The sequence below is a fragment of the Protopterus annectens genome, chromosome 8.part0, assembly GCF_019279795.1.
Source record: "Protopterus annectens isolate FY-2018-M chromosome 8.part0, PAN1.0, whole genome shotgun sequence".
Classification (NCBI taxonomy): Eukaryota; Metazoa; Chordata; order Ceratodontiformes; family Protopteridae; genus Protopterus; species Protopterus annectens.
Genome location: NC_056741.1, coordinates 239,204,839 through 239,226,829, shown reverse-complemented (window position 1 = coordinate 239,226,829; position 21,991 = coordinate 239,204,839).

The following is a 21,991-nucleotide window of genomic DNA, read 5'->3' as shown; positions in this document are numbered from 1 at the left end:
ATTGGGGAATGCCCACAGCCTGAAATGTACACAACTCCACAAGAATCGCACTTGAATCGATCTTTCACCCAAAACTTCCTTCCATTGATAAGTGTGCCATGAAGACTTCTGATTTTATTGCACACTTTGCATTTTCCACAAGGAAATGAGCCTGCTCCCCTTAAATTCTTTCTGTATCTTCAGACTCAACAATTCCTTCAAATTGCTGAATCTCCCATATGAAAAAGTAATTTTATTGAGAAACAAACTGCCGACCACATCATCCCTACTAATTATTGGCCACAATTTATTCACAAGTCCCCTGAGGGTATTCGAAAGTGGAGAAAATTTAGTCACAAAAAATGCATAATCTTTTTCCTCCAAAACACATCTTTCACTTCCCAAATTCTTATAATTATTAACACCACTCACATATATCTTCCCCTTAACTTTATTCATAGCCTCCTGTATATGAACCCCCAGATACCCCCTGTTGAGAAAACTGTTTTTCACTTTAAGAAACTCCAACTCCAAAATCTGTTTATCAGATGTGTTGACAAAACTGCATCTAAATTCCTCATAGGGCAACAATTTTAACAAATGTGGAGGGTGGGAGCTGCTAGCTTCCAAAAAATTATTAGCAGCTGTATCCTTATGGGAAGGCTTATGGTGTGGTATCCCCCTGTAATCCAAATAAAACTCTAAGTCAAGAAATTGCATTGACTTTTCATTGGTTCTATATGTGAATTCCAAACCAAATGAGTTCAGACCCAACACTTCCATAAACTCCTCAAATTCCCTATGATCACCCCTACATACAAAAATCAAATCATCAATAAATCGCTTATACAGCACTATCTTTTTCTTATAAAACAATGTAGGATAGATGAACATATTTTCAAAATACAACATAAACAAAATAGCATAAGAGGGGGCAAATGCAGTCCCCATAGCAGTGCCTTCAGTTTGCAAAAAATATTCTCGTTCAAACACAAAATAATTGTGTGTAAGAGCAAATTCTAACAACTGACAAACATAAACTGTATGGAGGCCCTCTCCCATCATTTTTACAATGGCCTCTAATCCTTGTTTCATAGATTTAGGTTCATAGATTAGTAGTAGGCTAACTGTCCTTGCGAGCCATTTTAAGCCTAGCCAATTATCCCCCTGTGAGATTCAAACCTTGTACCCTGTGTTTGTAAGGCAAACACCTTAACCACTAGGCCATCCTCCCAACCCCAATATTGATGTTGTGGGGGCTCGAACCATGACTGCCTACTCTTCAGCTGACATCTCTACTGCTACGCTATTGCTTCTTTGAGAATTATTTTGAGTTTAAGGCTCCACATCCTGCAGAAAAGTCATGCTAATGCAAAACCTAGTATTCTATCAACGTTCTAAGCTTGTAAGAGCAATAGTTAAAATGTGTCCCTATTAGTCCCCCCATCATGTAGGTTTTGCACAGATTTGTTGCTCTAAGAGGTTGAGAGGTATGGTCCGTACATATTTACAGAAACAACCCTTCACATTTGTGTAATGTACAACTGCATACCTGTAGTCACTTTATGTCCAAGATAATAATCCCCGTATGACTGAATACAGGTAATAGTAAAATGTGAATGGGAACACCCCTCACCGTGGAGTATGGACTGTAACAACCCCACCAATAATATGTATTGCCAACAGAATAAGTTGCTGACAGGTGCCCAAACAAATGTGTCCATAAACACAGGTAAATATTCATAATAGGGAGAAACTCCCTGTCCATATGCTTCGTCTGACATTTGAACTCGGCCAGGGAAGTTCCATTCACCAGGCGGACAAGCCTAAACCCAAATCACTACATGTTAATATTGGTTTATGGAGACTTAATATCCACACAAGCCCAATAAAATTCAGGATATGACTGAATTTTCTGTACGCACTCCAGTACCTCAGTAGTATTCTTGACATGAGATTGTACCCTGGGGAGGAACGTCTTTAATTGTGAATCCAAAAAAATTCCAATATTCTGTAAATAAGCTCCCACCCCTGAGACAATTGGTCTACCCAGATGCTTCATAAGACACTTGTGTACTTTAGGAATTGCAAAAAATCTAGCATCCTTGGGGCTTTTAATAATCTGATAAGGTAAAAAAGCCCAACCTTTCTACTCTCTCCAATAGCTCCAATAATGAATCACTGAATTCACTTAAAGGGCTAACATGCAATTTCCTATACACCTTCTTATCTGATAATAATTCAAATACCATATTATTGTAATCGTATAGGTTCATAGGTTCATAGGTGGGTACTAGGCTATCGGCCCTGGGGCCTATACAAGCCCAGCCAAAGAGGTACCCTGGCTTTTGCCACCCAAGAAAATTATTTTCCTGTGCCACTGTCAAACAGAGCCATAGAGGTGATCCCTGAGGTGAATTTCCTATTTTCCATCCAATCATCAAGATTTTTCTTGAAGAGTGCTAATGAGGAGCTTTGTTTGATATAGATAGGTAGTTTATTCCAGAGTATGGGAAGTCTCTGGGACAGGAATATATCCCTCTGGCATATTCTGTTTATTGTGGTGACAAGGTTTAGGTCCCTAGAGCGTGTAGATCGGAGGGATTGGGATTTCTTTAAGTGGAGCATGTCCAACAGCTCTGGGTTTGACATAGCTTTGTATGTTAGGCAGAGATCACCTCTGAGTAGGCGATATGCGACGGAGTAAAGCTGGAGTTTTTTTAGATGGTCTGCGTAGGGCATCTGTTTGAGGCTGGTAATCCTCTTTGTGAGGTATTTCTGCGGCCTTTCCAGTTGTTGTAGATGTCTTGCGAGGTACATACCAAAAGGGGCATTGTACTCTATAATGGGTCTAATGAGTGATGAGTAGAGGGGAACAATGACCTCTTTTTTCTGGATGAGAAACCTTTTGTGATGAGGTGTGCCACATAGAAGGATTTCCTGACTACTGTGGCGATGTGATTATCAAAGAAGCGACTACTGTCCACCTGTGTCCCAAGGTCTCTTATCACACTTTCGGTGTTAAGTATACTACCACCTATGTTGTAGTTCATGGGTACAGAGTTTTTACCAAAGGGGATGACAATGCACTTTTGGACATTGAGCTTGAGGCCATGGCTTTGACACCAGGCATCTGTCTCAGTGAGGCCCTTTTGTAGGATGTCCACATCATTAGGAGTTTTGATTATGGCTCCTAGTTTGCAGTCATCTGCAAACTTCGTTAGCCAAAGACCTTCTATGTTAGCCTGTACTTCAGAGAAGTAGATACCAAACAGGAGAGGACCCAGGACTGAACCCTGTGGTACTCCACTTGTCACTGGTCTGAAGTCGGTTTTGGAGTCTGCTACTTTCACAGGGTGGGTTCTGTCAGTGAGCCAGTTGGCAACCCATCTTGTGACATGGGGATTTATACCTAGTTTAGTGACTTTATCTATAATTCCAGAGTGGGGGATGGTGTCAAAAGCCTTGGCAAGATCTAGATAGGCTGTGTGAACCACCTTACCTTTGTCTACGGCTTTGGTGACTGCTTCAAAGAAGTCTGTCAGGTTTTAGAGACATGATCTGCCTTTTACAAACCTGAACTGGGTGGCTTCCAGAGTTTGGAGATTACCAATGTCTTTGTTTATAAGTTCCATGATGATACGTTCTATGGCCTTGCAGACCAGGCTCGTTAGACTAATGGGGCAGTAGTTCCCGTGGTCCGTGGTGGCTCCCTCCTTGTGGAGTGGGATAACCATCGCTGTGTGCCATTCAGCAGGCACAAAGCCTGAGGTGAGGCTATGACTGAACTTGGTACTTAGGTGGGATGCCAGTTCGTTCTGTAGTTCATGTAGAACGCAGCCTGGGATGTTGTCTGGTCCCATGGATGCTGTGTTCTTGGCTTTGGAGAGTGTGTTTTTTACCTGTGCAGCTGTGATTACAAGAACTTTGCATTCTTCTGGTATAGAGATGGGCTCTTTAGGGCGTGAAAGGGGGGGGTAAAGTTAGCACTGAACCTATCTGCCGGGATTTTGGCAATATCAGTTGGGTCTGTATATTTAGTGCCATTGTGCTGTAACTCAGAGCAGATCTGAGTATTGCCATTGAGATTTTTGACATAGCTATAGAATGCTTTGTGGTTGTCTTTAGAACCAGTTGCAATTTTGTTTTCGTAACTAGCTTTGGAGGATTTTATCAGGGATCGCAGCTTCTTAGTGAGGCTGACTAGGGAGCTCCTCCACTCATGGGATTTTACTCTGTTTTGCAACAGTTTCTTTCTTCTGTTGTACATTTTTTTATGGCAGGGGACCACCAGATTGGCTTCCTTTTTTGGGAGGATAGCGTTTTGGTTCGGTTTGGGATAGCACGATCCATGCACTCATGTAACTGCTTATAAAGTGCAATTGTGTAGGATTCAGTAGTCGTAACTGTATTGTCCATCTGCATGGGTGTCATGAAGTTCACCACTTCTGTCTTAAGAAGCATGAAGTTGGCTTTGGAGAAATGTTTTACCATGGTTTCCTTAATGGGGGGTGGGGGCAGGATGTGGATATATAGGGTAATTAGCTTATGGTCGGATCGGACCAATGAGGATTTGACTTCAGGTGTGGAACACCAGTCACTCATGTTGGTAATGACTAGATCTAGGATATTGTTGCCCCTGGTGGGAGTGTGGATAAGTTGATCCAGGGCATTGGAGCGAAGCAGTTGGTACATGAGTAGTTTTCCCAGTTAATGGTGGGGTAGTTGAAATTGCCCATTATTAGGGTGTTTGGTTGAACCCTAATATTTGTCAGTACATCAAGAAAAGAGGAGTGGGAATCCTGGGGCATGGTGGGTAATCTGTAGCAAGCTACAGTTTGGATTGCAGTTCTGCCCAGTTAGTTGCACTTGGATAAACTCGGCTGCATTATGCTGAGCAACTAGCCTGGATGTGTGGATATCCTTAATGAATATGGACACACCTCCGCCTTTGGTTTTCCGGTCCAGGTTACATGGCCGAAACGTGTGGTATGAGTTATAGCCTGGTAGTGCAGGGGTGCTCTCTGGAGCTTTGAACCAGGTCTCAGTCACTGCACAGATATCGATGTTCTCCATTTTAAGGAGTGCCTCGAGTGAGTGCATTTTGAGATTTAGACTTCTAGCATTGAGTAGCATCACCCTCAGTTTTTGCTTGCCTGTTCTTGTTATGGTGGTGAATTTGTCATTTGAACCTTGCCTAAAAAAGGCACTATAGGGGCGGCAAGAAACTTAGCCAGTATCCGGAATATCAGGGGTGACAGGTGCAGGCCATCTCTGGCAAAGCATTGTGGTCTGTCATATATTTCCTGGCCATAATCACCCAGCCTGCCTCCCTTATCTGCCTGTGTAAATACATATTACTCACGTAAACAGTGTAGTTCTTTCAAAGCCATCTACTCCTGTTTACTTAAATTAAATGTTTTGTCCTTTCTTAGAAAATTCAAAAATTCCACCTCTATTTGCCTACAAAGAACTGCTTCAAACATGTTAACTGCTGGGGATGTCTTTGGTGGTAAAAATTATTTACATATGGACCTTTCAGGATTTGCTATTTACCATGACCTGTCATATATTTAAAATTACATTCCTCAACATCAAATACATCACAAGGCATGTTTGTATTAACAATGTCCACACAATACCCACAAATGGATTCTCATAGATGGAAACATTCAACAAGGAATCATCCAATGAAGACTCGTCCCCCACTTCCACACTACTACATTTCTCAAGCTGCTTGTTGGAGAAAAAAAACATTAAATGTAGTTTCTTGCAAAATCTTTTAACTTCCCTCAACAAATCAGCTAAAGTGGGCAAGTGTGTGGGGATGTATTTTGTGCCTTTCAATAAAACATTTCTATCTTCACTGGATAAAACTAGGTCAGATAAATTGATTATATTTAAATCATTCTGATGGTCATATTCAACAACATGTGCACATTCAAGATTACAAAAAACAGTACGGGAGTGCCTTCCAAAACAGTCTAATTCTTCTTGTCCTTTCCCTGATTGTGTTTTCCTTGTCCCTTGCCTTGAACCAATCCATCAGGACCCTCCACTCCTGCTGCTTGCACTGAACTCTCCATTTCCACATTTAAATCTTCAAACAAAACGCTTTTGCGACTGTTGGATGCCATATCCCGTGAGCATCCAAGTGCTCCAGATTATGCGGAACGCTCCGCATTTAATGATGAGCAAAGCCACTGTTCCGCATTAAATTCTGATTGGTTTGTATACCGCAATTACTGCCAATCGGCATTGCAATATACAAACTAATGTATAACTGTGCTGCCTTTCCACATTACACAGCGTTGGCTGTGCTCCGCAGTTTTTGATTGGCTCGTAGACGGCATTTATAGCCAGTCATGAATGCGGTCTATGAGCCAATCAAGTAAGCTTCTCAGGGGGACAGGAGCCAATGAGAGCTCCCCAATACAGGCCAATCCCATTCCGGGATGCCTTTTCACACCAAAATAATGGCTTGAAAAGGCTTCAAGGAATCAGCGATTTTGCTTTTTTCAAGTTGCTTGCAACAACAACTTGGAAGGAAGAACTCTGAAGACCGGGAACTTCAACATCGGGGAAAAGGAAGGAGCGGCTGTGGTGAAGACTTCGGGAATTGGAAGCCAGCCGCTAGGAGAGGAGTTAGTGAGCTGAACGGACTTGAGGTTCAGGGACCGTGCTTGCTGCTGCTTTGGTGGAGTGAGACCAGTCAGAAGGCTGATGTTTATTTTGCTGCCTGCTGGATCATCGTTTGTGCCATGGATTGTATTAAGCTGCTGGTGCTGTTTACATAGGTAGAGGTAAGTGACTGTTTTAGCTGCAATGGTTAAGGTTAATGTTAATGGTTAAGGTTAATGGTTAGACAAGTATTTCCCTATCCTTAAAACTGGTATGCTAGCACAGATCCTGTTATTGTAGCAATTTTCAAAGTTTATAAGAGCAATATTTAGTATTTCTGGGCTGCTTATCCCCCTAGTACATCTGAAACTGTTAATTAAGCAACTTTCTGAGTTTTATAAGAAAATATTTAGTGTCTCTGTGTTTGTGCTGCTTGTCCCACTAGTGCATCTGTAAATTTAATTGCCATTTTTTAGAGAAACTGTAGGCCAAGTTAGGTCCTGTTCTAGCAACTTTGTAAGTTTATAACAGCAATATTTAAAGTGTCTGTGTGCCATTTTAGAGAAACTGTATGCCAAGTCAGGTCTTTGTTATTCTAGCAACTTTCTACATTTATAAGAGTAATATTTAAAGTGTCTGTGTTTGTGCTGCTTGTCTCCCTCGGACATCTTTGAAAATAATTGCTATTTTTTTTTGCATTAACTGTATGCCAAGTCAGGTCCTGTTATTCTAGCAACTTTCTAAGTTGATAAGAACAATATTTAGTGTCTGTTTGTGCTTGCCCCCTAGTACATTTCTGAAAGTAAAAGACATTTTTTTGCAGAAACTGTATGCCAAGAGTTTACGAGAGCAACATTTCTAAGTTTATCAGAGCAATATTTAAAGAGTCTCTGTTTTTGTGCTGCTTGTCCCCCTAGTACGTTGGCCAGGGCTTTGTCCAGATTTCTTGCACTAAGAGGTTGAGAGGTATGTCAGAATGGATGTCAGAAGTGAGTTATTTATAGTAATGAGATGATTTAAAGTATTTGGTTTTGTTTTCTGGTAGAACTTTAGAGTATAACTTGATTATGCATTCTTTGGTCATAACTGTTCTAAGGCATGATGTCTTAAATGGCACATTCTTGGAAAAGTACAGAGGGCCCTGGTTTTAAGTACCCTTTTGAGGCACCTTTGCCAGGCCCAGAACTGGCAGTAGGGCAGGGGTAGAACACATCTAAAGTGGTATATGTAAAATGCAGGTAGTATTGGTGTGTTTGCGTGTGTGTTGCAAGTGCATTTGTTAAGTACCATGCTCCATGGCAATAAGTCTACATCTGACATATGACAGGATGCTATTTAACTTGGTCTAACTAAAATCATTTGTGTGACTTGTAATGTCTGTGTAGGAAATGTAAATTTGATTTTTATTTTTGTAAAATACTGTTTCATTTACTTATGGTGTGGTTATGGTATTGCAAATAAAGGTTTTGGATCTGAGAAGTGTCTTATTGAATTTTAAAGATGTTCTATCATGCTCCATGGCGAAGGCACGTTTCGAGCAGTGTGAAAATAAAGTGTTCCACATTTTGACCATTTGTCACACATTGTTAGGGTCTGTGTTCCACATTGGCCTCTTAAGAGGTTGAGACCTATGCCCGTGAAGAAAAGGAAGATTCACGTGAAGAACACACCGAGCGTGATCTGCTTCCCTTGCTAAAAGCAGAATCATGCCCCCTTCTGTTTTATCGCTGTCAAGAGAAAATAGTACCATTTTTTTTTAATCATTCATATCCCTATTCAATGTTTTCTTTTTTCCATCTACGACCTCAGTCTCAAGCTTTGAAACATGGGTTTTAATGTCCCTCATTTTATTTAAAAAAATAGTCTCCGAGGTCTAAGAAATTAAAGCCTCCTGCAGCTGTAAAATATTATCACGAACCTTATCATGAGCATGGATGTTCCATCTCCTCCTCTGAAAAATCAAATGCTGGCAAACGGTCCACACTATTGCCCTAGGTGTTAGATTGAGGTCAACATATTTCTCAAGCAATTTAATGTCATAAAACAGTGTAACTTCTTTAATAAGTAGTTTCTCTAGTTTTTCATACCTAGCAGATGTCTGGTTATCACTGCCCAGAGTCCAAGGATCGTTAAACGCTATTTTATCTTCCCTCTCCTTCCACGACTCAGTGCAGTAAAATTTGTCTGAATCCAACTGGGTTATGAAACTTCTAGGTATCGCTGATATTCCCTCTAAAGACATGATAACATAAAACAAACTACTCCTATGACCAAAATTCACCAAAAAACACCTTCGGAGTCAGACGAAAATGCTGCAAATTTTATTGTACAAGCTTCTGGTACCCTGACTAGAAAGCCTTCAAGGAATAACTTTTTCATAAAGCTGCAACAGTTTTAAACACCATGAATAAAGTGTCCACTAAACCAAGACAAACATCTGCACCCCAAATGGAAACAGAATATTTTACGATTGCTAGAAATGACAGCTTGCATTTTAGCTACACCATCAATACTCTTATTTTACCTGAAAACTACATCTTCTAGTGCATTGCTGTCCCTGAGAATGAAACATGATCTAGACAGAGAGGCTGTCTTTCAATAGTAATCCTTTTCTCAGGCTGCCAAAGGTGCAACAAGGTCTACTGTTTCACATACCAAGTGATGAGCTACACCTCTATCATGTTTGGTCAACCATATTTCAATAAGCCACTGATTGTGGCAATTTTTCTATGCCTTTTCAATGCCCAGTGATCTTTTATAGAGAAAAAAACACTCCACTGTTGCATCGTGGGTTTCACAAATTCAAAACAATCAAATACTTCCTCCCCTTCCAGGATCCTGCAAATTTCTCCACTGCACATTGTCCAGCAAAATAGATTCTGTTTCTTATAAATGATTTGTTTGCATAATACCATTGACTTTTGTGCATCTGCCTCCCTTTGGGGAAAAGGCATCATAGTATCATATCACTGCTTCAAAATCTTCCTAGAATGCCTCAAGCTTTTTGCGTAATGGGTCAAAAGCTCAGACATCACCTTTAACTGCTTTCTGTTTCCAAGGAGTCTCTTAATCTTGTGACCATATGCTGATTAACTCAGAAAAAAAATGAACAAACTGCAACAAAGAGTTTAGAGTTTGGCACTTTAAAATGAGGCTGTGTTTTTCCAAAGGAAATGATGTTTTTCTAAAGGAAATTATGCCATGATAAGTATTGTATTTAAGTGTACTTGTGTGTCTCAAAATTGTCTGAAGAAGTTTGCTTATTTTAGTAAACGAAAGTGCTAATTGGGAATGTTTTGAGTAACCGGTGTGGTCCTTTTACCATATGCTGATTACTTTCTTAACTAGGTTAAACTTTGACATTAACAGGGTACCAGTCAGATGCAGTGTTTTTCATAAATCGTTTTCTCTTTGCTTTTCTCCAGTTCTGAAGCCATCTTTCCAAAGATGACAAGGCACCTTTGATACCAAAATTATGTAGAAAATCACATTTGAAATGCTAGACATATACCTTTTCTGAATAACCTGAAAAGAGAGGTAAAAGGGAGCAAAAACCTCGTAAAGCACTGTGAGATCTCTCTTTCTCTCTCTCTACAAGCTGTAACAATTAAAACAAATAAAATATTAGTGCCTAAACAACTAAGTAAAGAAAGTTTGGTAAGAATACATGACTTGTTCTAACTAGGTATGTCAATGCAAAATGAACAAGAAGTAAAAGATTGTTACATGTGCAATGCATATCATAACAGTAATCCAAAAGAAGATTTGGTTGCAGTTGGTGCAGAGGGTTAAGGCGGTAAACTGCCCTTCCTTTGGTACAGGGTTTGATTCTCTCAGCCCTTTTTGCCTATTGTGTGACCTTGAGTTAGTTACTTAACCAGACAGTTCTGGGTAGCACCTGAAAAGGGACTGTATGTCCAGTGGCGTCCCTGTTTAACACATGAGTATTATGATTTCTTATAAGATCATAGGAGTTAAAAGGCAAAGGAGCCACAAGGCCATCCTGCTATCATACCAGGGATGAATTTGTGAATACCCATCCAGCTGTCCAGATCTTTTTTAAAGGCAGACAATGTATCACACTGGTTAACATAGAGATAAAACTTGTTCCAGTGAAGACGTAGGTGCTGCATGACAAATATATCACACCACCATGTCTTATTTATTTTGTGGACTAGATTTAGATCTCTGGCCCTAATGTTTGTACGACTGTTTGATTTTTGTAGATAATATTAGGCTACTGGACCCCTTATTGCCCTGAAAGATGCAGATTGTCCCTAAGGAGTCTATATAATTCCAGTATTGAGATAAAGACATCAGTCTCTTTTGGTAGCTCTCACAAAATAAGTTGGAAATATTTGTTTAATTTCAAAGACTGTGTGAAATTCATACATTAGTTTGCTTTTTTACTTGTTGTGTTTTGTATTATTTTATTGCCTTTTTCTATTTTGTATACTGTGATTTGTTTTCTTTACACTGTGTTTTACTTGTATTCTGCTTTTAACTGCATACTAAAACATGAAAAGAGACCACAGCTCTGCCTCTTGTGAGTCAGACAGAAATTAGAAGAGATTAGTTAAGGCGTCACACATAAGTAACAACAGGTCAACGAAGGTTAATCATCTGTGAACTGAGAGGGTGGAGCTAGGAACTTCTTCTTCTGGCTTTTCCTGGTTAGAGGTCGCCACAGCAGATCACCTGTCCTCTCATGATTGGCAGTGGAGTTTTACAGTGTCAAGTTGCCAGCCTGGCACCCAATCTTCTACAGAAGGCACACACACACACACACACACACACACACACACACACACACACACACACACACACACACACACACACACACACATGCACTCATGCTTAGGGCCAGTTTAGAGTGTCCAATACACCTACAGCATGTCTTTGGGATGTGGGAGGAAACCGGATCACCCAGAAGAAACCCACGCGACCATAGGGAGGACATGCAGACTCTGCACAGAAGGCACCCTAGCCAAGGATCAAACCAGAGAACCTCTTGCTGTGAGGTGGCAATGCTAACCGCTGCACCACCATGACTGCCCTGGGGTGGAGCTAGGAAGTAGACCTTCTATTTAAGGAGTAAACTAAAACATTTCAGAGCTTTACTGGAAAGGCTCACCCAGATTCTGCTACAGTTTGCTGTGAGGGAAAGGTTAGTTTGATTTTTATTTGTTGTGTTTTGTATTACTTTATTGCCTTTTTCTATTTTGTATACTGTGATTTGTTTTCTTTACACTGTGTTTTACTTGTATTCTGCTTTTAACTGCATACTAAAACTTGAAAAGAGACCACAGCTCTGCCTCTTGTGAGTCAGACAGAAATTTTCCCCACCCTCCCACCTGTGTTCTGTTCTTAAACACCACTGTCTTTCTAGTTGCCTGCCCCTTATGTTAATTTGACCATATATCTCATTTCCTCTCTGCTTTTACTGGCTGGTGTGAGTAAGCACAAAATTATCATTTTGTGAAATCACTCCCCTTCAACTATTTAAATTTATTGACCATCCTACTGTATTCCATAGTACCAGAATACAAAAGTGACCACCCCTTTCAATCTATCTTGCTGTTTTAAAAATAGTGACTCTCCACTAAAACTTAATTTTTAGACAGGTAAAACTTAAGTTACCTACTTTCACATCTGACTCCTCTAGTGCACACTGCAATGTTTAGGATAAACCATTCTTTTTTCATCTTACCTTTAAGCATCTGTTGTAAGACCACCAGTTAATGGAGAGCCCACATTCTGCCTCTCAGTTGTCATCTTGGGATTAGTGCTTCTGTTTTCTCCTGGTGAGAGAAGGAGTGCAGTGACATTATTTCCTGGAGACTGCTGATCACCAGAAAGCTTAATAACTGCTTTATAGGTGACAGCTTGGAATCTGTGCTTATATTCTGATCCTGGTGAGAGTAGGAGCAGAGTGCATTGATTCCTGACTTTCTGGTTGTAGAGTGAGTGTCTGTGCTTAACATACCTGATTGGTCTGGTTGCTATTTGAGGCATCTACCAGAAAAAGGCTACAAGCCTGCAGTCCCTTGCATCATCTGGGACAAGACTATGGATCACCAAATAGGCCGTGGCCTGCTTCTATTCTTGGGACTGGTGCTAAAACTAACTAGTTTCAGCTAGAACTAGCCAGTTTTTGTTTAGTTTCAGCACTCAAAGCTGTTTCCTTCTGCTCAGCACTTGCTCAGAACTCATTGTAAGCACTAAATAAACTACAAATTACTATAGCACTCGACTTTCCTCACTTGTCAAGAGGAAAACAGTTCTTAGTACTTAAATTAATAAGCACCTATCCAGGCATGTCCATGGGTCAGCTCCCTGTGTTTTCTCTTGTTCACCTGATGAATCTGGGCATCTTGCGGCAATGTAGCAATTGCCTCATGTACACTGACAACCCTCTCCTCCTACCACCCAACACTACAACCTGTGAGAGATGCACATGTATAGCCAAACTGAAAGCCAAGCTCTCTTCAGCCAAGACTGGACTAGACAGTCAAAAGGAGAAGGTTAACACCAGCATCACACAACACTCAACACATAGTCCTTCAAAACCCACACTACCAAAACCCACACATAGAAACACAAAGCACACACCCACATTCACGGATGCTTTCAATAAAAATCTGCCCAAGCAACAGAGACCTCCCAAGCTGAAACGCAGACAATCACCACCCCCCCAACACTACCCAAATGACACATAGCCCAACAAATCAGTGTGCCACTCAACCGCAGCCCATAAGGCAAAACAACGTACCCAACACACGAGTCATAGGTGACTCTATAGTCAGGGAAACTGATGTCCCACTCACCAGGCTAAACAAGGAGAAATTTACTGTCAGCTGTCTGTCGGGTGCCAGGATCCGCCACATAATGCACACACTCAGGTCACTCCACAACAAGTACAAATATGACTATGTCATTGTCCATGTTGGTGTGAATGACCTGAGACATACCTCCCTGGACTACATGAAAAGTGACATAGAGGAGCTCTTGGATCTTGTAACCTAGGCAGGTATATGATACAGCAGCACAAGGACAAAATGATTGACTTCAACAATTGGCTAAGCTTCTGGTGTCATTCTAAGGGGATCCAGTATCTATCTGCCTGGGACAACATGGTCGACAGACCATGATGCTTTGCCAGAGATGGCCTGTACCTGTTGCCCATGGGATTCTGGATACTGGCTAAGGCTCTTGCCACCCGTATAGTGCCTTTTTTAGGCAAGGATCAAATGCTAAATTCACCACCATAACAGGTACAAGCAAGCAAACTCTGAGGGTAATGCTACTCAATGCTAGAAGTCTAAACCTCAAAATGCACTCACTAGAGGCACTCCTTAAAATAGAGAAGATAGACATCTGTGCAGTGACAGAGACCTGTTTCAAGGCTCCAGAGAGCTCCACTGCCTTACCAGGCTATAATTCATACCACGCCTTTCGGCCACCTAACCTGGACCGAAACACTAAAGGCAGAGGCGTGTGCATATTCATTAAGGATATCCATACCTCCTGGCTAGCTGCTCAACATAATGCATCTGAAATTATCCAAGTGCAACTAACACCGGGCAAGACTGCAATCCAGGTTGTAGCTTGTTACAGATCCCCCACCATGTCCTGGGATTCCCACTCTTCATTTCTTAAGATACTGGAAAATATTAAGGTACAACCCAATGCCTTAATTATGGGTGATTTCAACTACCCCACCATCAACTGAGAAAACTACTGATGTACCAACTCATTCCCTCAATGTTTTCTGAAATTCATAAATTCCAATGCCTTGGATCAGCTTGTCCACACCCCCACCAGGGGCAGCAATATCCTGGACCTGGTCATTACCAATATGGGTAACCGGTGTTCCACGCCAGAGGTCAACTCCTCGCTGGTCAGATCCGACCACAAGCTAATCATCCTAGACATCCATATCCCACCCCCATTAAGGAAACCACCATCAAATCTACTCCATAGCTAACTTCATGCATTTTAAGACAGAAGTGGCAAACTTCAGGACACCCATGCATATGGAAAATAGAGGTACAACTGCTGACTCTTACACAAATGCACTGTATAAGCACATACCCTAGTGCATGGATCGTGCCATCCCCAACAGAACCAAGATACTATCCTCCAAAAAAAGGAAGCCAATCTGGTGGTCCACTGCCACAAACAAACTCTACAACAGAAGGAAGAAGTTGTTGCAAAAAAGAGTAAAATCCCAAGATTGGAGGAACTCCCTGGTCAGCATCAGCAAGAAGCTGAGATCCCTCATAAAATCTTCCAAAGCCAGTTATGAAAATAAAATTGCCACTGATTCCAAAGACAACCACAAAGCATTCTACAGCTATGTCAAGAATCTCAATGGTAACACTCAGGTCTGCTCTGAGTTACAGCACAATGGCACTAAGCATACAGAACCAACCGATATTGACAACATCCTTGCAGATAGGTTCAGGGCTAACTTTACCTCCCTTTCACCCTCCAAAGGGCCCATCTTAATACTCACCAAACAATAAGTTTCGCTGTATAGTAGCAATAAAGGCTGTCCTCCACTTCCGTATTCAATACAATGAGCGACACTATTTCGATAGTGAAAACACTTTTAACACACCAAAAACGTGCACCAAAACAGATTTTGCACGCTTTCATCTCACCAAATTGAGACTTCATCAGAATCATCTGTCTTTCCCAAAACATCCATTTAAATAACTTTACACCCCATTCTATTGGTTCACGCACTCGTGCTTATTTTATAATTAATTAAACACTTAATAACACTTATAATGTGGTATAGAATATACTCCATTTATACAATTTTGTATATATTATTTATATTTGTGTGTAAGGACTAAACTAAAAACACATATTAAATACAACTAAAATTCATCTAAAATTACATACTATTGTATGTATGTATATAAATAAATGGGTAAGTAAGAATGTATTAATAATTGTACATAATGCCATTTAATCACAATGGATAAAATATATAAAAACAATACAATATAAAGGCTATATAAAGCAGTACCTCACTCTCTTATCATAAAGTGCATCGGTACATACATAAATACTATAGTCACTAAACTTATTAAAATAATTACAATATTCTATGTCAGTCACCTGTAATTACATTCCTAAAATAAATAAGATGTATGGATAAAATATTTCACAATGTTATACATGTTATAACAAACAAAAACAGAAATTGTGATACTGTGGAGTGTACATAAATATGAAAAGACATATTTGGTCCCCACATATAGTGTTTTTTATAGGCATTTCTTGGGGTCTAATGACAATAACTTCAGGGCTGGCTTAATAGAAATGTGATCATTCATTCCTGGATATGTACAAGAATCTAATCTTATCTGCCATATCATTTCATGATATTCCAAATATGTTTCCCAGTCCCCACCCCTGTCATTATGTCTAACCTCTTCCAGAACCCAGAACTTAATATCCATATTCGTACATTTTAGTGTATGCCTAAAAAGGGCATTATTCTCATTCTTTTTATTAATATCCCTTACATGTTCATAGATACGGATTCTTAAATTTCGTTTGGTTTTCCCCACATAATATGCCCAACACATCTTACAATATGCCAGATATACTACTCCTTTTGTATAACAGCTAGCATATGTGTAACTCCTCAATTTGAAACCAACATTGGGAATACATAATTCCTTTTCACCAGCTATGAATGGACATTGTGCACACCTTCCACATTTATAGGTTCCTATCGTTGCGTGCGCCCCCTCATTATTTTCACATTGTTTTTTCTCCAAGATATTTTTTAGATTCATATTTCTCCTAAAGCTATATTTTAAAGGTTGTTGAAATATTTCTACTCTTGTTGGCATTCTACTAAACATATTCCAAATCCCATTAATACACTTCTTCATCCATCCTATATCTGTATAATATGCCAGGATCAGATGTGGTAATTGCAACCCTAGCTTACATATATCATTCCTTGTTTTGTTAATTTCAATAGTAATTCCATTTTTATTTATATTTATAATATCATTGTTGTTAATATTATTAATCATGTCTCCACTAATCAGTAGTGGCACATACTCTATATCCCGTTTTTTTATTACTTCTTTTTGGATGTTCTCAATCATTCTATCAGGATAACCTCTTTCCCTAAACATATCATGAACAAAATCCACTTCTTTTATAAAGTCAGTTAGGTCCGATGTCATTCTTGCCACCATAATCATCTGACCCTTTATAACATTCCTCTTTAGATAATATGGGTGATCACTCTGATAATGTAAGTAAGAGTTGGAATAGCATTCCTTTCTATAAATGTTAGATCTATATATTCTCCTACTATAATCTTTATTTATCCTAACATCCAAGTAATGTATTTCATCCATGTTACTTTCAAAGGTAAACTGCAAAAAGCTTGTACTTTTATTCAAATCATCCATAAATTCCTTTATTATTTCATAGGCCCCTTCCCATACAATAAAAATGTCATCCAAAAAACGGTAATACCTCACAATATGATGTCTAAACTGTGATTTGAATACATGTAATTGCTCCCAATATAACATAATTATATTAGCATATATTGGGGCACATGCTGAACCCATTGCCACCCCATCTAATTGATGGTATATATCCCCCTGGAAATAAATATAGTTATATTTCAATACCAATTCCATACTTTCCAGCACTAATTTAAATGTATCTGAATTCAGCATTTCAAATACTATAAGCATCTTTTCAAACCATTCTAGACCCTCCTTGTGAGGAATTACCGAAAATAAATCTTTTACATCAATAGTCAGAAACATAAAACTCTCTTTGAATGGAATGGTACTAAATTTTTCCAAAAAGTCCCAGGAATCCACTAATATGTGTGGATATTTCAGATGGAACTTTTTAAATTTTGTATCCAGATAAATAGCTAAAGGCTGAGTCTTAGATCCCTGTGATGTAACTATCGGCCTCAAAGGGGGGGTCATCTATTTGTTTATGTATTTTAGGGATACCAAAAATTGCCGGTATAGCCGGTTTAGGTACTCTAAGAAAATTGAATAAATCTACATCAATTAACCCTTGCAATAAATTGTCTTCTAGTATTAGATGTATTCTTTTGTAAAATATATTTAGTTCATTTTTAGATATAATACAATACCTATTATCCATATCCAAAATTTTCAGCATCCTATTTGTGTAGTCCCATTGGTCCATTAGCACTACACCACTCCCCTTATCAGGCTTCATTACACTAATTCTTCTATTATTGTTTAATTCTTGTAAAATTTCTCCTTGTATGGTTAGATTATTTTTGATCTTCCTTCTCCTTCCATATTCGTTCCTAATCATATTAATAGTACACATTTCAAAATTATAAATATCCTGATGTAATGGAGGGTTATATGTGCTTCCTTTCTTCCATTTATCTTCTCTACAATGTGGGTTATCCTGAAACAAGTACATTAAATTTAACTTCCTAGCAAAAAGTTGTATATCCAACACTATTTCATCAATTTTCGTCTTTCTTGTTGGTACATAAGTGAATCCTTTTGTAAATAAATCAAAGTACTAATCGGTGACCTCTAAATCCATGTAGTTGTATATATTAAAATTGTTTTGTGTATGCACTGTTATCCTACCATTGTCTTCCATTAATTCCTGTACATTTTCACCATTAATCATAGCCACTACTTGAATTTCATCACATTGTTGCCTGGGAAATATTGGGGATATAAATGTATTTTCAACTTGATATAACCCATTAGCTATATTGTCTATAGCAACTGTACTTGTATCCCTATCTATCTCCTGTATCTCCCCCTGCCCTGCTGTCTTACAAATTGATTGCCCATCACGTCCGCATATGACGGTTGCCGGTTAAATTTCGAATTCTTTCTGACATCCTCGGTCTTTGTCTTTCCCCTAAAGGGTCTTCCCTATCTAAACAACAATCATTGTGATACTCCCCATTAAATTCATCCCTATATTCCGGTCTTGTGTTATATATATTGTCCATAGACCTATTATATACTTGATTCCCTTCTTTATAATACCCAACATATCTCTTTTTAGTATTAATATAATAGGCCTTCCCCTCAATATAATCTTCTGTATCTCCTCCCAACTTGCCCATTTTCCTTTTGTAATTTTTTGTGATTACAAAATCAACATCTTGAAGCATTCTACAGTAAATAGTTTTATATTCAGTGACAGTAAATAACAAGTCAGTACTTATTTCCTTGTTAAGTTTGTCAATATCATTCTTACATTGCTCCATAATCATTTCATAATTTTTAACCATCGCCTTTAGTATAGCTATACCACAATCATTTAATATATTAGAAATAATTTTAAAAAACTCACTGTTCCCTCCAGTATTATTAGGGAAATCTGTTTAGCCTTAAACCTTTTGGTACAATTTTCTGTTCAATACATTTAGATAAGTACCAATTATCCAGTGCTAAACTTTTGTATCTGGTTAATTGGTTTTTAAAATTCTTACATTTGTCCTTATAACTGGTATTCAGTGGTTGTCTTCTTTCCGTTTCCCCTCTCATGTGGGCAAACGATTTATTCAAACACTCGTCAAAATTCAAATCACCATATGCTTCCAACTGCCTGTGTACATTGGGGTGTAAAGTTATTTAAATGGATGTTTTGGGAGAGACAGATGATTCTGATGAAGTCTCAATTTGGTGAGATGAAAGCACGGTAAATCTGTTTTGGTGTACGTTTTTGGTGTATTAAAAGTGTTTTCACTATCGAAATAGTGTCGCTCATTGTATTGAATACGGAAGTGGAGGACAGCCTTTATTGCTACTATACAGAAAAACGTATTGTTTGGTGGTTGACAGTACTTGTAGTTGTGCCCATCTTAATACTGGAAGAATGCAAAGCCCCTGTAAGCACGGATGAACAAGTAAAGACTGCACTCTCCAAAGACAAGAACACAGCATCCATGGGAGCAGACAACATCCCAGGATGCATACTGCACGAACTACAGAATGAAATGGCACCCCACCTAAGTACCATGTTCAATCATAGCCTCACCTCAGGCTATGCATCTACTGAATGGCACACAGCGACGGTTATCCCACTCCACAAAGGGGGTGCCACCACGGACCCCAGAAACTACTGCTCCATTAGCCTGATGAGCCTGGTTTGCAAGGCCATGGAATTTTGGAGCTTATAAACAAAGAGACAGGTAACCTCCAAACCCTTGACCCCACTCAGTTTGGGTTTGTAAAAGGTAGATCATGTCTACTAAACCTGATTGACTTCTTTGAAATAGTTACTAGAGCCATAGATGAGGGCAAGGTAGTGCACACAGCCTATCTTGACCTCACCAAGGCTTTTGGTACCATCCCCCACTCTGGAATTATAGATAAACTCACTAAATTGGGCATAAATCCCTATGTCACAAGATGGGTGGCCAACTGGCTCACTGACAGAACCCACACAGTAAAAGTATCTGACTCCAAGTCTGACTTCAGACCAGTGACAAGTGGAGTACCACAGGTTTCGGTCCTGGATCCTCTCCTGTTCGGCATCTACTTCTCTGAAGTGCAGGCCAACACAGAAGGTCTTTAGCTAACAAAGTTTGCAGATGACTGCAAACTGGGAGCCATAATAGTATCACCTAATGATGTAGACATTCTACAAAAGGGCCTTATAGAGACAGATGCTCGGTGTCAAAGTCATGGCCTCAAGCTCAATGCTAAGTAGTGCATTGTCATCCCCTTTGGGAAAAACTTGCTACCCATGAACTACCACATAGGCAGTAGCTCACTAAACACTGAAAGTGTGATAAGAGACCTCGGGACACAGGTGGACAGTAGTCTCTCCTTTGATAACCACAATGCCACAGTAGTCAGGAATTCCTTCTATATGGCACACCTCATCACAAAAGGGCTCTCCTCTAGAAAAAAGGACGTCATTGTTCCTCTCTACTCATCCCCCATCAGACCCATTATAGAGTACAATGCCCCATTTGGCATGTATCTCACAAGACACCTACAACAGTCGGAAAGACCACAGAAATACCTCACTAAGAGGATTACCGGCCTCAAACAGATGCCATATGCAGACCTTCTCAAAAAAATCCAGCTCTAGTCCGTCACATATCACCTACTCAGAGGTGATCTCTGCCTAACATACAAAGCTATGTCAAACCCAGAGCTGTTGGACATGCTGTACTTAAAGAAATCCCAATCTCTCTGAACCACACGCTTCTAGGACCTAAACCTTATCACCACAATAAACAGAACATGCTGGAGAGATAGATTCCTGTCCCAGAGACCTCCCATACTCTGGAACAAACTACCTATTCATGTCAAGCAAAGCTCCTCATTGGCCCGCTTTAAGAAAAATTTTGATGACTTGATGGGAAATAGACAATTCACCCCGGGGATCACTTTTGCGGCACTGCTTGACAGGGGTACAGGAAAATAATTTTCAAGAGTAGTGAAAGCCAGGGAACCTTTTTGGGTAGGCTTATATAGGCCCCAGGGCCAATAGCCTAGTACCTACCTATGAACCTATGACTATTATTTGAAGTAATAAAAGATTACAGAGTTATAAGACATAGGTGCTGGTATTACCAATGTACTTATAGGAGATAATTAAAAAACAACAAAACTGAAGAGAAACCAAAAGTAAAAATATGACGTAAAACCAACTCAGATTTATTAACACATAAAAAATACACTTCAAGTGCCTTGGCTAAACAGCCTTCAAAGGAAGTTTAGCTAAGGTGGAAGAAGTGTGTATTTTATGTGTTAATAAATCTGAGTTAGTTTTATGATGTATTTCTACTTATAGAAGATAGTTGAAAATCTGAGGATCATATTTATGATCCTAGAGCAGGAAGTGTTTAAGTAAGCTATGTGAATTTTATACTCATTCTGAGGTTGTAGTTTCTTAGACTGTTTCCTTTACTCTGAGGTACAGTGATCTCAGAGTTTGTCTATGTAAGTAGCAGGGGTGAGGGAGCAAAGCAAAGTCCCCCATGTCAGTGGATGCTGGTGGTGAAGCACCCCACATCCTTCAGCAAAAATGCTTTAAAGTTGCAAAACCAAGTGCTAGCATTCTATTTGTTTTTACCTAAACCATAACTTAATTTTTGAAATGTTGTGGCTCAAATAATTGGATCCTGCACTTCCATTTCAGAGCCACTTAAAGCTGTGTTTTTGAGACATGGAATATCAGATGCAAATGCCACTGGCAACTGTCTGCAAGATACAAGTATGGTTTGGAGAGATTTTCTGAGCAATGGAAAATCCATGTGACATGGAAATGTTATCATGTGACCACTAATTCTAATTATATTCATTACAACAGCCAAGTCAAGAGGACAGTCCAAACTACTGAAAAAAGTCATAAAGAA